The sequence below is a fragment of the Tauraco erythrolophus genome, chromosome 10 (genome assembly GCF_009769465.1).
Source record: "Tauraco erythrolophus isolate bTauEry1 chromosome 10, bTauEry1.pri, whole genome shotgun sequence".
NCBI lineage: Eukaryota > Metazoa > Chordata > Aves > Musophagiformes > Musophagidae > Tauraco > Tauraco erythrolophus.
In genome coordinates, this window is record NC_141474.1 from 12,431,741 (window position 1) to 12,451,052 (window position 19,312).

The window sequence follows — 19,312 nt, forward strand, 5'->3', positions numbered from 1 at the left end:
TGCTTCCCTGAAGTCTCTTTCTTGAACTAAGATCAAAGTAAACATATGTAGTGCTGTTTGTGAATCTTCTTAGAACTGGAAAAATTAGACAACCTAAAAAAAGAGCCAGACATGTTGCAGCACAGTGGTCCAGAGTCAAGGTGTTGCTGGAGCTGTATAATAAATGCTACCAGCTAAGGAGTAAGGCCACAAAGAGGAGAGCTGATTCAACTTGTCTTGAATCAGTATTCTGTGAAAGGTACAGATAAAGCTGCTTACAGAATCCTTCTCTAAAGATAAGAATAGCTCTAAATGTTGCACTTCAAAAAATTTCTCTCAGTTATTAAAGAGGTGGTTCCCACACAAGTCTCTTTGTGCAGAAGTGTTACCAAAGACCTCTACCAGATAATTTTTTAACCTGATGCGTAAACAGACATGCAAAATCTGATTGCATACAGAGCATGCCGGCACCAACATGTTGCTCCTTCGTGATCCTGGTGACCAGCTACTTCTGCACTTTTCTGCCTCTGCTACACATGGAGATAACACACGTGAGCTACCCTTGCACAGGGAGCTGGCACAGATGCTGGGAAAGAAATACGTAGGTCCTGGGAACGCAGCTGAGCTCATCTGTAGATTCATTTAAATTGGTCCCAATTGTTAAATGTTAAAATAGTTAACTATTTAGAGTTAACATAAGATGACTTTTGTAAAGTAGCAAAAAGAAAAGCCTCCCTCAACTTTATCCTTAAACCAAACTCAGAGATAGCTAAAACCAAAGTAAAAATAAATGGAAGCTTACATTTTATTATGCAAATTACATCAATTTAGGATTCCTCTGAAGACTCTATTGTGTTTTCTTTCTTTGACTTATACAGACTTATCAATATATCCCATGATTTTTACAGTTCTCTTACAGATCTTCATGATATTGATTCAGTGAGGTCAAGTGTGAAAAGAACAGAAAATAAAAACATACCAAAATGAACTGTTAGGATTTCCCTCAAAGCAGGGGATTAATGTATGTGATATGGAAACACTCCCAGGTGGTAAAGGCTCCTTAGCCTATGAGATGACAGAACAGAGACCCAAAGTCTGACAGCTGATTGACTCACCTGATACTTATCAATCTGCAGATGGGGATGATTTTGCTGTGGCCAATCAGGCTGTTTCCTGAGTGGTATCAGGGATCTCCTCAAGGCAGTTGTTGCCAAGTAAGAGATTTTAACAGGCTTTAGTAAATAAGGTATTTAAAATAGTAGTGGGGTTATGTATTTCCTGGGAGTGTAGCCTGTTTTAACTTCTGGATGTAGTTATGAAGCCTGAACAGCTGGAGGTGTTACAGAAAGCTGATTGTTTACTGACTGGTAAGTGAAATGAGCTTGTGGTTTTAGTTTGAACTCCACAAGTGCACATTCAGATAATAAATACTGTAGCTAGTACTGCTTGTGTTTTGGTAATCTTAAAAGAAAGTTTCCTGGGATTGTAGTTTAGGCTGAGGTTGGAATACAGAAAATAAGAGGCAATGGTCACACTGTTAGGGTCCTCACTTTCATTTGTCCTGTAGGTGCTATTTCTGTTTTTACCTAAAAATTACTCATTGTAACATGGAAGGGTTGACTTTTTGTGGAGGAGCATGCTACTGCATGGTCTGAAAGATCCTCTTTACAAGAGCATCTCGGCACGTAAAGAATTATTCCTTGGCAGGAGATTAGAGCTTCTGGAGAACCTTGGACTAGGAGAGGATGTGTTAGCAGAGCTTTACCTTCCTACAATATCAATACTGTATGTGTTTTCTGTACTGTATGTGTATATATAAATACTATATGTGGGCTGACTGATTTCTGGCTGGACTAGCCATGTGGATGTATGGCTTCTCAGTGATTTCATGACACTGCCTGCTGTGCAAATCCTGGAGCTGGCTTCCGTTGAAAGCTCAGTACAGCAACACAGTGAACATAGATGCAAATAGATGTCAGAAGTACAAATAGAAATGGTAACTTTGGAGTGATCGTTCCCTAGATTTTTAAGACTCTTGCTGTACTGCATTGGAATACCACTGGTACATAGGAAATATTTTTGTTATGTACTTGTTTTCCCTTGGTTAAAATGAAATATTTAGCCTAGCATGTTAATCTGTGTATGTGGACAGAAAAGGGACAAGGACAGGGAAAGGGGAGGAAAGACAATCTCCAAGCAAGCTGAGGAGCTTTCCAAAGACAAATAGTATCATCTACTTTGTGGCTAAACTGATTAGCTCTCCTATAATCACATCTCAGCTGATGAACTTTGTGATCTTCCTCTGTAAGAGCCCTCTATAGCTGTTCTATTTCATTCTTTAAGAAGATTAAGTGGGTAATCCTGAAGCTCTACAAAACCACCTGTTGTTTGGGCCCCTGTGTAATATGGCTTTTGAGGCAATCCTTTAACAGTTCAGTGGTAGGATTGTGAATAAGATCACTTATTTGTGTACCTGCTGATTTCCAGTCTGCATGCTCTGCGTGGCACAGTGTGCTAGATTTCTAGCAGCATAAGTAGCTGACCCTTAGGAAAACGGCCAAACTAGCCTATCTCTCTCCCGCTTTTCCCTCTCAAGGGGGATGGTTTCTTTTTGTAGGGACACTGCTTTTGTTGCTATAATGGTGTTTGCAAAGAGATGGTCTCTTCACTGTGTGGCTGTTCCAGGGTTTAAAATGCACCAGGTGCTGGTGACTGCATCCATGTCATCAGGAGGGGTCCTTTGCAGCATGTCTAGAATAGGAAATTCTATTAAAAAAAAAATGCATTGGAAAGGGAAGGAGAAAGAGGTAAAAACAGAAGGCCTGGTCAGCTGCAGGTTGAGGTTTAAACAATAGTCATGCCAGAACTGGGTCAAAATCCTGTTCTACATAACCTGCTGAAACACGACAGCAGCCGTTCAGGCTGGAACGTATTCCTGTAAACCACACTGTCTGACCATCCTACTCAAATGTCACTCACTGCAAGTGAAATTGCTAAGTTTAAACCCACAACCTTCACTCCAGAGGAATGTAGGAACTCCTTTTTCTCCAAACAGTTCAGAATCCCACAGCGATACAACATATTTGTAAGATATGAGTTAAATATTCTGTGTTTCCTGCTTTTCTGCTCTGCCAATGTTAAGGCCATGGTCCAAAAATATGTTAAGCCTGTGCTTAATTCTAAGCATCTTAATGATTTGATGGTAGTAGCCAGTACTGTGGCTGTTTGTCCGCTTTGATTTAAAGACTTCCTTAAATGCATTGCTGACTCTGGCCTTCTCTACCACAGGTTAATACATTATGATTAAAAATGAATAAGTTCAGTTCTATTGTCATCCACAAAACTGTCTCTGTCAATCCATTAATATAAGGTTCTTCTCATCAGTACTTTTATTCTGCCCCATCTCCCCCTTAATGAAGCGTATAAGGGGGAAAATAATTTCCAAGTTACAAATATTATTATAAATGGTAGAGGTATTTCAGTCAAAGGTCTTATATTAACAAGTTCTTACACTTAGTGACTTCTTACATGAAAACATAGGCCAGATGTTGCTGTTCTTGAAGTACTTCTCTGATGTCTTGCTTACGTATCTGCTGTTCTGTCCCACTCAGAGTCTAGCAACTCTAAACCAGTGTGATTCAGTCGGAAGATTTTTTTGCCACCGGGGAAATATGTCCTAGGAGTAATCGTTGCACACTGCTTGTGTCCTCCTTTTGAGCTGTGGTGACAGGTAGAGCTACAGCTATGTGCTGCAGTTTGATTACAAACACAAGATTTCATAAGCCGTGGGTGCCAAGAAAATCGCAGATCAACTTGTCAGTGCTTTTCTGACTGTGGAAGTCTGATTGCTTACCAAAAAAAAAAAAATAATTCTAAACATATGTCCATTGTGTTTGATTAATCTGTTCCTTCACGTTCCCTGGCAAGGAATGAAGGGGTCACCAGGCTTGAGCACAGATAAGTCACTTCTGGCTGCCCTTCAATTTGATCTCTAGTAATCACCATTAGTGTTGCGTGCAGCTTAATTGAATATTTTGTGTTGCACAATGCATCAGTATGATTAGCACTTATCATGCTAGAAATGACTTGGTAGAAAAAGAATAATCTGAAAAACGTTTTTGTCAGGGTGTCTTAAGTGGCATAGTGAGGGACTAAAACAAGAGACAACTGTTGTGAGAATCAGGTTTCGTCAGTGGTGCTAAGAGTAGGTGTAAAATGGATTAATCATCCCATTGCTGGGATGCAGATAGGGTTAATAACAGTATCCTTTCACAGTGCTCTTCTGGCTGAGGTAACCAAATGTAGGGATGTGCTTTGATTGACAGTTTGTTCATCAAGGCATTGATTGTTTCCTACCGTTCAGCTTGAAGATAGGTTGTTGAGTAAAGGAGAAGTATCTAATTAAAATTCCTTTGTGGTGTGATTCCCATAGAAAGGCATGCAACCAACAGTCGAGATAGCAGAAGAGTTTAAAAATTCTGTTTTCTGGGATTTCAAAGAACCTGTTTTATATGATCAATTTAGAACCTAATTCTACGGGTTTGTCCTTCAATGTAGTTACCTTGGCGTAACTGGCCTGTGAAGTTTCGAGGCAGATACATGCCACTGCTTGCTTTTTGGCCTTTGGCTAATGGCCTTGTATTTTCTAATGACAGCGTGCCAGGGGAGAGCAGTGATAAACCTGACCTCTCAAGACAGAGTAAACAAACTGGGGAATTTACTCTGGTTTTGGTTAAGAATGTGAATTTGAGTTGTTGATGGCTCCTTTTCTTCTGCAGAAATTCACCTATAAACTCGAGAGTGGAAGGGAGCGTAACTGTCAGATCTCATAGCTGTTAACAGCAGCATTTGTGAAATGTTAATAAACACTAAAAACTCTCCAGCTCCAAGAAGTCAGCATGCTATAGGTCAGCCTTGTTGTGGCTGCTCTCATTTGCACGCTAAATTGCTAACAATCCAGTGCAGGTATTCTCCGTAAGCCTAATATTCACTATATGTTGTTTCTTCTCGTGTTTCTCAAAAAAGAATTACAGGAACAGTTTCCCAGCCTTCCTATCTCCCAAAGTAAGTGTACTAGCTAGGCTGTCACAGGGGTAGTAAAATCCCAACTGTTTTGTATGAAGAGAGCTCTTAAAGCATAAATTAATGTTGAGCAAGCACAATTATTTATGCTTTATTAGTCTGTGTTGCTCATCTTGTAATCTCCTGTAAGTCAGTAAATAAAACCTCTTTCTAGTAAGAGCTCTAAATTGTATTTTGAAGAATTGCACGACAGTTGATTGGCATTCTATTCCAAAGTACTGAGATACAGCTATGACACCCTCACAGGAGAAAGAAAGAGCTGTTGCATACATAAAGAGCACTAAAGAAAAGTTGACTTTTTTTCCCCGTGAGTTACGAGTTCCTATTCTTTAGCTGGCAATGGCTGTATTTTTCATTGCAATGAAATATAAGGCTACAGACCCATGAGAGCAAAAGTCATTGTATTTAATAAAGGTATTTGCATATTCCAGATGATAAAAGGATCAAATGAGACTTCTTTTAGATCAGCATGAAAGGATTTTTCAATATTGTGGTCATTATTTCTGGATTTTATATAAAATACTCAGAAGTCAAGCAATTGCTCTTCATGTCTAGGTATTTCTAGAAGTTGGCTGCAGCTTTGTTGAAGTGTGTATTGGAAGTGAGGGGGAAATAAGAGCTGTATGAGCTTGAGACAATGAGGAAAGTCTAAAAGTATCCTCTTGCAAAAACAGAGCAATGGAGAAAATAAGTTACTAGTTACTTTATTTCTCATTGAAGTATTTGGCTGTGGAGAATCTGTACTCTTTAGCAGGATCGTTTTTGAATTGTAATACTTTCATGAGGATAAAGTTGACCACAAACAGCAATCCCTCTAGCTGTACAGGGGCCATGGTACAAAGCAGCAAGTTACGGCCACGTTCAGTGAGCAATGCTGCACACATACCTGCTGCTAAATTGTTTTCTACCTAAAGATGTAGAAATCCTCCCTTGGAGGGTAAGCCAGATAGAGCAGAACAAGTCATAGAAAGATTTGGAGCTGTCAGCTGGGTAGTGTCTAGAAGTAATTTCTTTTAATTTACTATTTTATTAATGGAAGATGGACTTTTGTCACAAATGCAGCAAACCATTTCACTACATTTGGGAACAGTGTGAATAATTCTGTGGTGTGATTTATTATGTGCCATTGAAAGCAATTTTGGTTTAATCAGAAATCACAGTAAATATGTAATTAAAAAGTTCTCAAAATGTATGGGTTAAAAATGTCAAGTAGTATTGGTTGTTAACAGCTTCATTCATCTGCTTCTGTACTTGGAGTTGTATGGCAGGGCACAATCACATGTACAGCTCAGTGATTTATAGAACTGAGAGCAGACACTAATGAGAAAAAGCTTTTAAAATAAAGACTTCTATTATATCATTTATGTAGCTATGCCCATAAAGGTCAAAAAGAAATGACTGAACAGATAGCTTCTAGACCTGAACTTGAAAGTGTCCAAGTTTATACCCTTACAGACATAAGAATTACAACAGGAAAGAGTCGACAATAAATTTGGAGGGAAAGCTATATCTGGCTAAGTGGCACTTCAAAATTGATATTAATTCTAAAAACTAATGTCAAACTTGCCTTCCTCTCCCCACCCCCTTCCTTTAACTAATGAGGAGTTTGATCTTCAGCTAGTGTTTGGTTTCTTTTGTGTTTTAGGTAAATGAATACACTTGCATACACTATAGAGGCATTGGTCAGGGAGAAGTGTATGTTATTTAAAACAATACAGACAACAAAGTTGTTAATAATTTATCTGAAGTATTGTTGTGGTAGTCAAGGCAGTGCCCAGCTCTCACTGGTACGAAGTGATGGAGCGATGTTGATACTGAGAGAAGGGGACTGACTTGCATCTACTGTGGAGGTAATGCAGCCTGTCATCCGACTTGGAGCGTCGGCTCTCGCTCCTGTCTAGCAGTTGGACGGAATAGCGGTGTAGTAACATGGGCACTGGCAACCTGGTATCTAGCTCTGCATGCAAGTGGGAAACAACTGCAGAGGGAATACTGCTGCCTGCTTGTGCCAAGTTATGTGGACCTTCTGCCACACCTGTCAGCTGGGAGTGAGCTGAGTATGAACCATACCAGACGTCTGGTCTCTATCAAAAAATCCTGCTCATTCTTTTGAGCTGGAAATGTGTTTGCTAATGATAAAAGGAAAAGTGGAGAAGAGAAAAAACACCACTAACAAACAAAACAAAAAAACAACTTCAAACTTCTAGTAGATGACACCTGCGGCAAACAGAATCTTACAGGAGCATCAAGTGATCTTCTGTCTAGGTACCTTCATGTATAAATAGATAACAAATTCTCCAATCTCAATTTGCCAGGGCATGTAATGCTATCTATGTTTTTCTGCTGACTGACATCTAGTAACTGACTCGGTAATACTGTGCTGTTACCAGACAACTGTTCCTAAGTGTGTTGTAGGGCATGCTATATATTTTATATGGTTTCCATAAATAATGCTGCAAACACTGCATTGCTCTTCCAATTGCCAGCTCAAAGCAGGGCCAACTTGGGGTTCCTATCTAAGAGGGTCTTGAATAATAGTAGGTAGATATCTATGTATTACAGAAACGAAACAAGCTTCTACCATACTTTCTACCAAATCTGAGATTCTACAAAACAAACCAAAAAAGAGCAGCTGTGTTCAAGGACTGGTGGACTCTAGAAGATGCATTTTAATTGGGAAGGAGTAAGAGAGGGGTTTTTTGCTTTTAGCAGTAATATGGGGTAGGAAGCTATCTGAGAAGCTGTAGTAAACTTCTTCCTAAACCAGGAATATGATAGACTTAAACCTGGCTCCTACTTGTGGCTTTATGGTAGACACGAAAGGAATTGCTGGAGAGCCTCTAGGTGATGACTCTCCATTTGGTTTAATGCTTCCTTTCACTAGAAACTCTGTAGTAGGAAGTCGTCTCTTGGCCCAGTTATATATCCCAATGAGTAGTGCCTCACCACCTGGGAAAGACCTTGCCTGTCTCCCCAGGTAAATTCCCTGGGGAGCTTCCAGCTGAGGAAAGAAACAGCCAAGTCTTTTGCCTGGCCCAGGAGGCTGAGCCAGGCTGGGGTTTGGCACTGACTGCTGAGCTATGCAGCACGCTGAATGGATGCCTGACAGCTGGTAAAACCATTGCCTTCTTCAGATATCCAAAGATACACTAAGTTTTATTTTGGCACTGTATTCCTGAGGCAAGTAGTCAAGAAAGATGGTCAGAAACAGCCTTTCAAAGCTGTGGTGTGAGGAGGAGCTATTGCCTTGCCAAGTATAACCTCTACATTTTCTGAACCTCAGGAACTACTTCAGCCATAGGGACTATTTTGTGTGGCATAAAGCCTAGTGTGATTTATTTGTGTTATGTACAATGGGTGGGCTTTTACAAGGAGAAACAGTGATATTAATATACCTGTTAGTTCACATACATGATGAATTACAAGTTACGCTAATTATAAAGCAATTTATCTTTCTTATTCAGAAATCCTCATTCCTGGGCAATAGTGAGTCCTAGAGCAAGCTACCAGGAGACTTCTTGCTTTTCAGCTAATTAAGGAAAAATGCAGTATTTCCAGAATGTATGTTCTTTGCTTGGCTTTTCTTAGATTAATAACTTAGCAAATATAGTTGAGTGTGTTTAATGCAATTTTCTCCTCTTTCACTTTAATATGTTGTTCTGGTACGTAAAGGAAAAATAACTTTTATTCATGTTTTCATGAAATGAGTTTTCCCCCAATTCAGGATGATCTCATGCTGCAGCAACATGGGGTGGGGAGGAGTCTTGAGCAGCCAGGTTATTGAAGCATAGCTGCCAAATTTGAATGGCCAATGCAAATTTTGCAATTTGCAAATCCTGTTCATAGCTTACATCTTTATAAGTACTTTGCATATGACTGTAAACCTTAACTGAAGAAAACTTGGTGACAGTGCCATGTAAAAACAGGCAGTAGGTATTTCTAGATGGTCTCGCTCTTGCTCTGGAAGTAGTGGTGAGACATGAGGACAGTATGGAAAGCTTAGCCTGCTCCGCCTTTGCCCATTCCCACACAGACACAGCAGGACTACAGCGTTCCACAGGCTGAGATTTACTCCTTTGCTGTTGTGTGTGCAGCATGGCAGCAGGATTCTTCTAGCTATTAGTGCACTGACAGCTGGAGGTGTCTGTGGCTCTTACTGGATTCTCCTGGCCTGCTGCCCTTGCCCTCTTCCCAAACACTGCTCCTTCGCTGTGTGCTGGTACTATGAGCTGCATAGAAGAGAGGGAGTCCATAGCTGCTCCAGTCACTGCCACAGGGGCTGTGAAGGGCTGGTATGTGCAGTTCTGGCTGTCAGCAGGTGACCCTCCCTCATGTGCCTGAGGGGCTCCAGAGCAGATTATGTCACTGAAAAGATAAGGAAGTAAGGATATTGCAGTCCACCCACCAGCAGCTGGGCTGAATTAAACGTTATGTGCGATGGGTCTACTGATTTCTGCTGGAAATAGAAACAAACAGTAAGCAAGGGAATAACTCAGTGGTTACTTTGAGCATTAGCAGCAGTTGTAGCAGAGGATACCTTTTCCTTTTCCCTAGTGACTGTCCAGCACAGGATCTGCTACCGTGAGCTCTATGCTCAGCAGCCAAAAATTGTCACTTGGGGAATGAGTATTAAGTATTTTTCCCTAACTCTTCGGAAGTCCTATTGGAAACTAGACCAGGAATTACACTGCCTGGTATGTAAATTATATGCCAAGTAGTTCAATTGTTCAGTTAAAAAAAATCCTCACCCTTTCACAGCTGGAATACAGAGCAGAATATTCAGGTAAAAATAATTTATGATAGTAATTATGGTATAAACCAACTTGTCAGCAGCTAGTTGTTTAAATTCCTTCTTCCCCACTCCAGGCTTCTCAAACCTGTAGGGAAATCACTGTAAGAAATACCCCTTCTGCCTGCTATATTAATCAGAAATAGGATATTGCATGTGAACACTTAACTGTGTAATGAAAAAAAGGATCTTATTTGCAATGACCTGGAGTTTCAGGAGGTCAACCAGTGTTCTGATAACTAAGCTTAATCTTTACTGGGAACATCTAATATTAATTACTAACACTCACACCTTTCACCATTAAAATCAGAACATTTATGCACATAATTATGAGTCATCTAATGGCTCAACAGCTTTAATTTTTTTCACTGGGTGCATTTTGTTTTGTATAACCATGGGAGAACTGGACCTCTCTTTATTACAGGCAAAGATGATTCAGAATAAGTCCTGACAGTTTGAGTTACTCCTGAGCTTTTGCATTTAATGGGAACACAGCGTGAAAGCCCTTTCTGTGCTCCCTGTGTGGGAAGGGGGATCTGACAGCAGGAGAGCTGGTATTGCCACTACTGGGAGCAACAGCATGGTGGGGTGGGATGGGCAAGTGCCGCTGAGCTCTTTGTATCAGGAACCCGTCACCAGCAGGGAAATACTAACACCCTCAGAGCACATCTTTATTTTAAATATATCTCTGACCTGGCTACCTTGCCACAGATAAATGAAGAGCAGCTCCAATGGGTAAGATTAGCTGTACTGATAAGTGAGCAAGATTGCTGGTTTTACTGGCTTTACTTGTCTGTCTTTCTGCAAAGAAGACATAGTCAATAGATAATTAGTTGATCAAGCATCGCTTCCTCCACCCATCTCTTGATATCTCCAGGCAAACTGAAGTCTGTATGTTAAATGCAGGTGCTACATTCAGAAAACAAGTACAATTTGGTTCAGCTTTTCCTGATTGCCACAACAACCTCACAGAACAACCCCTGAGGTCTGGTGCTTGCTGGACTTGAGATGAAATGCTCAGTCTGGTGGGACAAGCACAAATGCCAACTGACATGATGGATTTATTGCTGTAAAACTGGAAAGTGGTCACCAACTCATTTTACATAGTCTACTGGGTAGACACCAACTAAATGGAATGGCATGAAGTTGGCTTGGGATTTAAGAAAACAAAAAAAAATTCAGCTTGTAGCCCCTGAGAAACAAAGCAAAAATGAAATGCTGGCCACTGAAGGAGGTTAGTGGAGATGGTGCAAGGCCCCAAGGAAATTCCTTATAGGAGAAAAGTTATTGCAGCAGTTCTCGAAGGTGGTAGGGAGAGAGTGGGAAGTATAGATGAATGGTCCTTGATACAGTTGTGACTATTAAATAGCAACTACTGCCATTGCTTGCTTGTATGCCTTGTTTTTTCACTTTGACACAGCATGAATAGTAGCTTAATAACTACTTGCATATAGGTAGTCCCCTGAAGCTGGAGTACTATCAGACTAGAGAAGTTGTGAGAAAATCTGGACTCTTGAATGCAGAGATGGCTCTAACCTCAGGTGATTAAGCTTGGTCCCTGTCCCCCTGTAGCTACTCCTGCTCTGAATGCCAAGGGGAAGGTGTTCTAGTTCTCTGACACTTTTCAATCTTTAAGATAGTTTTATAAAACATGTATGTTATAAGAGAGTCATATCTCAGCTGTCTGGAGCTCAGGCTCTTGGGTGAGGAGACTGCTTGACAGGAGGAAAAATTCTGTGTAGTCCTTACCCCTGCAATAGCTTAAGCTAGTGAGCAGGAAATGGTTTGATAGTTAAAGCAGATGGTTTCTCAGTAAAAGCCTTCTGTGGCTTGTATTCTCTGTAATTTTTTTAGTAAGACAAACCAGCTTTCCTGATATGACAGCTTCATTGCTGTGCCTTGTGGAAACATGCTGCCACTTATACTAATTTTACCTTGTAAGAGCATAAGTATGCGAGCACACTGGTAAAGCAAAAAAAGTCAACATTGCTATGGCTTGAGAGATGCTTTTTTTTTTGGACATAAATGGTTGCCAGTAGAAGGAAGTAATTTATAAAATCTATGCAGAGAATAACAACAACATTAAAATAAAGATAGACATGTTCCTGCTTCTCTTGATTTTTTACATATGCCCACCAGGAGCCAATGCAGTTGCTAAAAGAGTACTCCCCAAAAGGGCTGTTCTACATCTACATGGTTTGTAAATGAGAACAGTGAAGGGAAAAATAATAAAGACAAACTTATTCCAGAAGACTGCACTAACAGGGTTTAGAGTCTGAAAACAGGGTGCGTGGAAATGGATGCAGAGCACTAGTGTTAGTAAAGACCAGAGACTGCCGCTAGCAGAGCGCTGTGGAGCTGAGAGCTGTAAGAGCTGGGTGGTCATACTGGGGGGTGGACAAGGAGGTGGTGATGCATCTGACCTTGGTCTGTTCAGACCAAGGGGAAAAAGGGATGCTTCTGACTTTGATGCTTCTCTCTGAGGGTGGTATAAGGCAGGACCACACTGATTCATACTGTCTTTCCCTCTAACTAGTGTGTCACAACTCTGTAAACCAGAGATGAAAATAAGATAACTTGGTTTCTTTTAGGCTATGCTGACTTCCATGGAATGTATCCAAAGGTTTCAGATTAGAGCCTGAGTGGACATTGAGGTCTGTCTTCCTACAGTGCCATCAATAATCTTACTCTACAATGCCAAACAGTGCCTGTTTTTGCTGGGAAAGTTTCACAATGGTACCTGATTATATTCATGTTTTGTCCTTAGAATTCTTCTTTTGGAGTTATTTGAGGTTCCTGAAGGTCAAAGTATGGGAACTAGCACTAGTATTTATAATCATCCATGATCACTCAGAAACAATCTTTGGAAATGGATTTGTTAATTATCTACCTTCACCATATTAATTTTTGGGATAGAATGAGAATTCTGAAATGATTGTGCATCGGTCGTTCACATTTAAACTCTACATGACTGAACTCATTCATTTTAATTGCATATGTTTACATGGTCTCTTATTTTGGGCAGGAGTTTAAGGTGAAATCTAATCTGCTCTGTTGGGGATATATAGAATCCAAAGATAATGCAGTTAATGGGGTCAACTCTTTTTCCCTTTTGAGATTGCATATTTGAAATCAGTTCAAGAATTTCAATGATGGCAAACAAAAATTCAATTAGAGCTGTGTGATTCTTTTCTCCACAATGTCAGTTAACCGTGTACACGAGAAGCGCTGAGTATAACTGGGTCTAGAAGCTGAGTGTTGGCTTCTCTGCAGAGAACTGACTGAGAAGGGACTGAATTGCAATTTGCATAGTTTCAGACTGTTTAAAATTTTTTCAATGCCACAACACTGACAATAAAGACAAGTAATTTGATCCAGTGCCTTAATCAGTTTCTGTTAGAGATACATAGTAAGAAAGAACAACTGCATGAAATGCTCTAGGTCACCTCCAAGCTAAACATGATCTTGTAGTCTTACCTACTTGTAAAAGAAGCCATGGGGTTTAATCATTAGAGGCTAGGATAAAAGCTGTGGGCACCCATATTCTAATGAGAAAGCTTGTCAGGTATACTTTATGACCCTCTAAGAAGGAGAAATAATGGTGTCAAGCTGTTTGTATCTCAGAGCTGTTTATATATAATCGGATAACATCTGGAAGGCAAAAGACAACCTGCATATAGCAATGATCAATGAAGTATTATTTTGAGCATTATGACTGGGAAGGAAAGCAAAATATTCTTGCCTCAAAGATCAATGCATGATTTTTATAGGACTATGCTAATAGCCGTACTGTGTCAATTACCTTAAGCAATTTTTTTATCTTAAATATATTCCAATACTTTACAGTAAGCACCTCTTCTGGAGCAGAAAGTATTTTGGAAGGGTTCTTTAGCCTGATTTTGTTTCATATTCCCTCTATCAGCCCACTATCTCATTATTGGCCTTCCCATATTGTTAGCTACACTTTTTTTTTTTTTTCCCATCACTCACATCTCACATGGAAGTACCTTGGCCTGGAGCAAGCCCTGACCCTTCTGAGGAGGATCAATTGTCTCCCTTGCACTTGAGGCCTTCCTTGCACAGCAGTAAGGAGAAGGGCACATCCTCCCCTCTGCCTGCTTGCACCAAGGTTTTTTAGGCAAAACAGTATTTGCGCATGCTATTGGCATGAAAATAAACTAGATGATGTCCATCACAGAGGGACAGAGCTTTTTAGAAGGAAAACCCCCTGATGAGTAGTGAATGCAAATATTTCCTCAAACTTTTTCAGAATTAAAAGCCTGTAAGAACATTTGTAATCGCACTTGACAACTCTGAATAAAGTGGTAGGAAAAAGTGAACTGGTCCTGATTTAAAGGTAAACAGTGTTTTCAAGAACATTAATGCAGAGAGACTGAAAATGGGCATTTGAAATATGTCTCTATAGCATCCACATAAAAGCATATACCTCTGAGGAATTATTTGTACCTTTCCTCACATTTTTTTTATACACCGTTTAAACAAAATAAACCTCCCCTAAAATTCTCAAAGCTATATCTTTTATCAAGGCACAGTGCAGTTCAGTTTCTTAAGACACAATATGTAGTTACTTGACCCTGCAGTAGGGCTCTAAATGACAAATTGATGACATAATAATAATTTTTCTTATATAATAAATGATGAAGCCGTTAACACAGAACTATATGACTTAACTGCAGACCAAAAAGAACGAACAGCTGGCTTCTCAAAGAAAAAAGCTCTTATTCAAACACATATATCTTCAATAATAGCGGGGGAAATACAGAAAATTACTGTCAAAGTAAATTGCATTTTGTATGAATGCCATCTCCTTTCAAGTTTGCCCCAGCATGATAATCTTTCTTTATTTAGTGGTGTTGCCCTTTTCTCTTTAGAGACCTTTAGTGAAGTCGTCTTCTTTTATATTTCATGTATCATTAAAGTGACTTAAATGATCAGGGATGTGGTAGGCCTGACATTTATTTTTAATTATTAACATAAATAAAGAGGCATTTATATTCCACACCTGCTGCAATTACAAAAATGTATTTTCTTCATTTATAAAACAAATTATGTGCTTCAGGGAGTCAACCAGAGAGATGAGAGGCAGTTCTTTTGGTAATCTCCATATATTCTCAACATTTATTAGATCTGACCTCAAAGGACCAACGACGTGGTTTTGATGCCACTCAATTCATGGCTTCTGGGAAGGATATCTGCATAGTATTGAAAACAGAATTGTGGAAGAAAAATACTCCAGAAGTGTGTTATCACAGCTTTGTATCTACACTGCTGGGCAGTGCAGCCTCAGACATTGTGTCTGTTCTGAAACGAACTGTTTGGTGAGAAATGCTATATTGGTCACCAAAAAGTTAAGCTAGAACAAACAGAAAGAAGCCCCTTCTGTCATTTAGACGCTATCTAGAAAAACACTTCAATTTAAATTTTCCATCACTTTAAAGGTGGAAAGTTTCATATGAATTCTAAAAGCTGAGCTGCAATTTGCTGAGCGTTGCTTTCCATTTTTCATTCCATTTGTATGTGTAAGTCAGCATTACTTATAAAGTGTAACATAATTATAGTTTTAAAAATACAATAATTGCAATTAATCTAATCTGAAACTCCATTTGTCAAAGTACTTTGCTTTAGTGGTTTATTCTCCTTTCTCATGTGTGCTGTCCTGGTTCTTTTTTTTTTTTTTCTTATCAAAAATATCTATCTTGCAATAGTAATGTTATTTTAACATTTAGCAAGATTGGCCACAGCACTGCAATCAACTGGTTACAACTATATCATTTCTCTTTTAAACTATAGTGCAGTAGGGTAGACCGTCTCACCTAATAAAGTTGAGAGAAGCTTTTTGTCTTTGGCAGCAGACAAAAACTATCGAGTGTAATATATATGTGAACATACAGCAATGCTGGGGAAGATGACTTTCTTTTGGATGTTTATCTGGAGGTTTCTTGCGATCCCCTTAGAAGTAAGGGAGCTAAACTCTAAGTCTGCTGAGGTCCGTGTGGCTCTTGGTCTCTGCTGAGGCTTCTCCATCTTACAGCATGTCACAGCTGGCCGGACTGACAAAGGCTTTTATGGTATTAGCTGTCTAATTTGACATATTGGCCTCTCATGACACACCTAGATTGTCTCTAGCATTCAGCAGAATGCAAGATATCAGCTGAATACCTATGAATAAAATAAGAAATGATGGTAACTTTATATTTAGTGTAAATTCATAAAATTATTGTTTAAAAGCTTAAGTAATTAGTTAAAAGCTTTTTGATTAATGGTAGCTAGCAGCTTGTATGTATGAATGTTATAGTGCTGAGTGGCTGAATTCCAGGTGAAGTGATTGATTGTGTTCTGGGGTTGCACATATGTTCCTGAGTGCATATGAATTATTATTAGTCATGCAGTCTCAGTAATAGGATTATTTTCAGTGATATCTGTTCCATTTTAATGTCTTTGCTTTTCAGTCTGATTCTAGACATCCAAGACTGCCCTGTCTTGCATCACTCCCTTTGTAGTTATTCCCTTGTTCTCTTTCATGTACCTGTCATACCTTAGAGACGATGACAACAAGAAAAATGAAAAGAAAATGTATTTTGATGTCTTGATGAAAATAGCAATTTTGAAAAAAAGAAAAATTAACTAAAAAAAACAAAAACCCAACACCTTTACATTTTAAACAAGTAAAAGGCTTACTTTGACTTTGTTGTGACAAGGCAATTTGCCTTTTAGGATGATGTTTTCACAAATGCTCAACAGCCACACAGGTAAAGCTGTTTAGACGTCTGTCTTCCATGTGCGTCAATTGGAGATGGGAGCTCAGACTATATGGTGAAAGAAAGTGCTCTCTAAACTGGTCACACAATTTGTTCCTCAGGATATAGACCTCTGTATCACTTGACATTCAGTGAAACTTGTGTTATTTCACTACAAAAATGTTTCTTGAAATTTTGTTTGATGGCAACAAACATAACTGCATGGGCTTAGTTCACCAAGTGTGGTGCAGCTGCTCTGGCTGTTTTGCTAGCACAGACAGCCCACCTGGCATCTCTGGCTCATACAAAGCGCTCTGTGTGAACACTAAGCTTCTAGGATGTGGCCAGACCCAGAGAGTTTAACTGAGGCTTTGCTGCGTGACATCACCTTGACTCACTGAGGGTTTTGACATTTAATGTAAAGTAGAACGGACTGTGAAGGGAGCAATTTCATACCAAGCCAGCATAGGGCAGAAGGAATGCAAAGGTGGCATCGGTTCAGTTTTGGCCCCAACCTCTGACTTAGACAAGAGCTCATTGGCTGCAACCCACATATAAAGAGCTATAGAACCTGTTGTCCTGAAAACGAAAGCAAATGTGCCAGGCTGATAGCAATTGCTGTGGAGTGTTCAATTGTCTCAGTTCTGCAGCCAAAAAGGCAGCAACCAGGCGTGCCTTCCACCATTCCCCATGCCCGTGAACCTCACCTGGGACTTGCCAAAGACATTTTTAGAGATAAGTGTCCTGTCTGGATTTAGCCTCCATGCTCCGCCTGTTGCCTGGAATTCTGTGGGAAGGACGCCTGTTTCCCACAGCCCAGACTGAGATCATCCACTCATTTCACACAGGGTGCAGAGCAGCTGTCAGATAGTAACTGCTTTCATTCACCAACCCTCTCCCTCTGTTATTTGCACATTACTGTCATTTCTGCCTCTCTTCTCATGTGCAGCGTAACAGCTTCTAGGTGTTCAGAGTGGTTTCTGCATGCAGATCTGGAGTAGGTTTGCTATCAGAAATCAATATTTTAAATGGTGTTTTCCCCAGAAGATTATTATCATTGTAAAATCAAAATATTTTGCAATTCTTGAAAGCTCAAAGAATATTCTGTGTATGAGCTGACAGGAAACCATAATCAAATTGTCAAGCAATTGCTCCTACTGTGGCAAAGTGAGAATGTTAGATTACATGTGTCAGCATGGGAAGATAAAGACTGCATAGTGAACAGCACACTGAAGGCTTGATAGATGGAAAGTTTATCACTGTACACTGTAACCTATTGTAGACAGTTCTGCTACCTCAGCAGTCCTCAGTTTGCATTAAAAACCCTTATGATCAATAAAATGCCTCAGTTTTGTCATTTGGAAGACATTTTAGATTTTCTACCAACTTTATTTGGTCAATTAAACTGAAGACTAATTGCTATTCCAAAGGGTTAAGTAATAAAAGATGCAGAATACTAATATACCTACACTAGTTGTTTACTGACTCTAATATTATCACTTCTCTAATCTCTTCAAACAGGCACCCAAATGCATGCTGCTGTGATTATTTGAGTAAGAAAAATGGCTCATTTATTCAACATACGTATTGGCTGCTAGTCTGGGTTTTTAGATGTTTAAAGATTTATGTTCAAATTATTTTTCTCCAGTTTTCCTGTCCTTTTACCTATTCTTCTGTAAACTCTTCAATCTTCCTGTTTTGTATGGCTGCTCTGCAGAGTGGATCTTCACTGAAAACATCTCACCAGTGTTTGGTTCTGAGCTTGGGGCTTGTAACTCAAAACCTGCTGAGAACTTGAACTCTCATTAAATTCAGTCAGAATTAATGACTCATCACCTTGCAAGATCAGGCTTGTGGGGCATGGTCTCAAGCAGCCCAATCATTCTTGTAGCTCCCTCTCTTTTAGAGGTAGGATCAGAAAAGAGACTTGCAGGAGTGAAATTTAAAAGGTTTTTAACTCTGGCAACCAGGTTGTCTCTCAGACTGGTTATTTAACTGCAGCACAGAACAGGCACTTAATGTCAGTAAAATAAATCGAATCATTTTAGAAAAGTACAATATTTAGCCACTTAACTAGTACGGCCTTCTTTGTCTGACCCTGAAATAGCATGCAATTACCTAACAAGTTTTGAAAGGCAAAAAAATAGTGATACGTGACGGGAGGAGGAAAATATACAGTATACAATCAGAATTAGGTCACCAATGATTAGATTAAACTGGTATTGTACATTGATAAGATGACTGACAAAGGGAATGCACTATATTTGGTCATTTTTGTGAGCAGGAAAAGATTTGGAAGGGTATTCTTTAAAACTATATGGAGGGAAATAGAATGCAGAATCATGAATACAAGGGAACTAGAAATGTGTATGTGTAACTTACTGTCAGAAAAAGAAAGGATAAATTGTGAATGTGTAGTCTGATTTAGGTTTCTAATATTCCTGGATTAAGGGCCTGGAGCATCCTTCCAGCAAGACTCGTAAGTGGGAAATCGAGCCATATGGCTGCAGGTGAAAGCAGAGAGGGGCTGAATATGGAGGCAAGGCAAGATCTCTCCTCTGGCTGCTACTAGAAAGGGCAAAGCAGTCAGGCTTGTCTCTGCCTCCACTTTCCTGTTAGCGGGTGCAGCATGTGGACCGTCACCTTCGTATGAAAAAAGAATTATTTTCAAACTGGAAATTAGTCAGCTAGTGAGACAATCGTG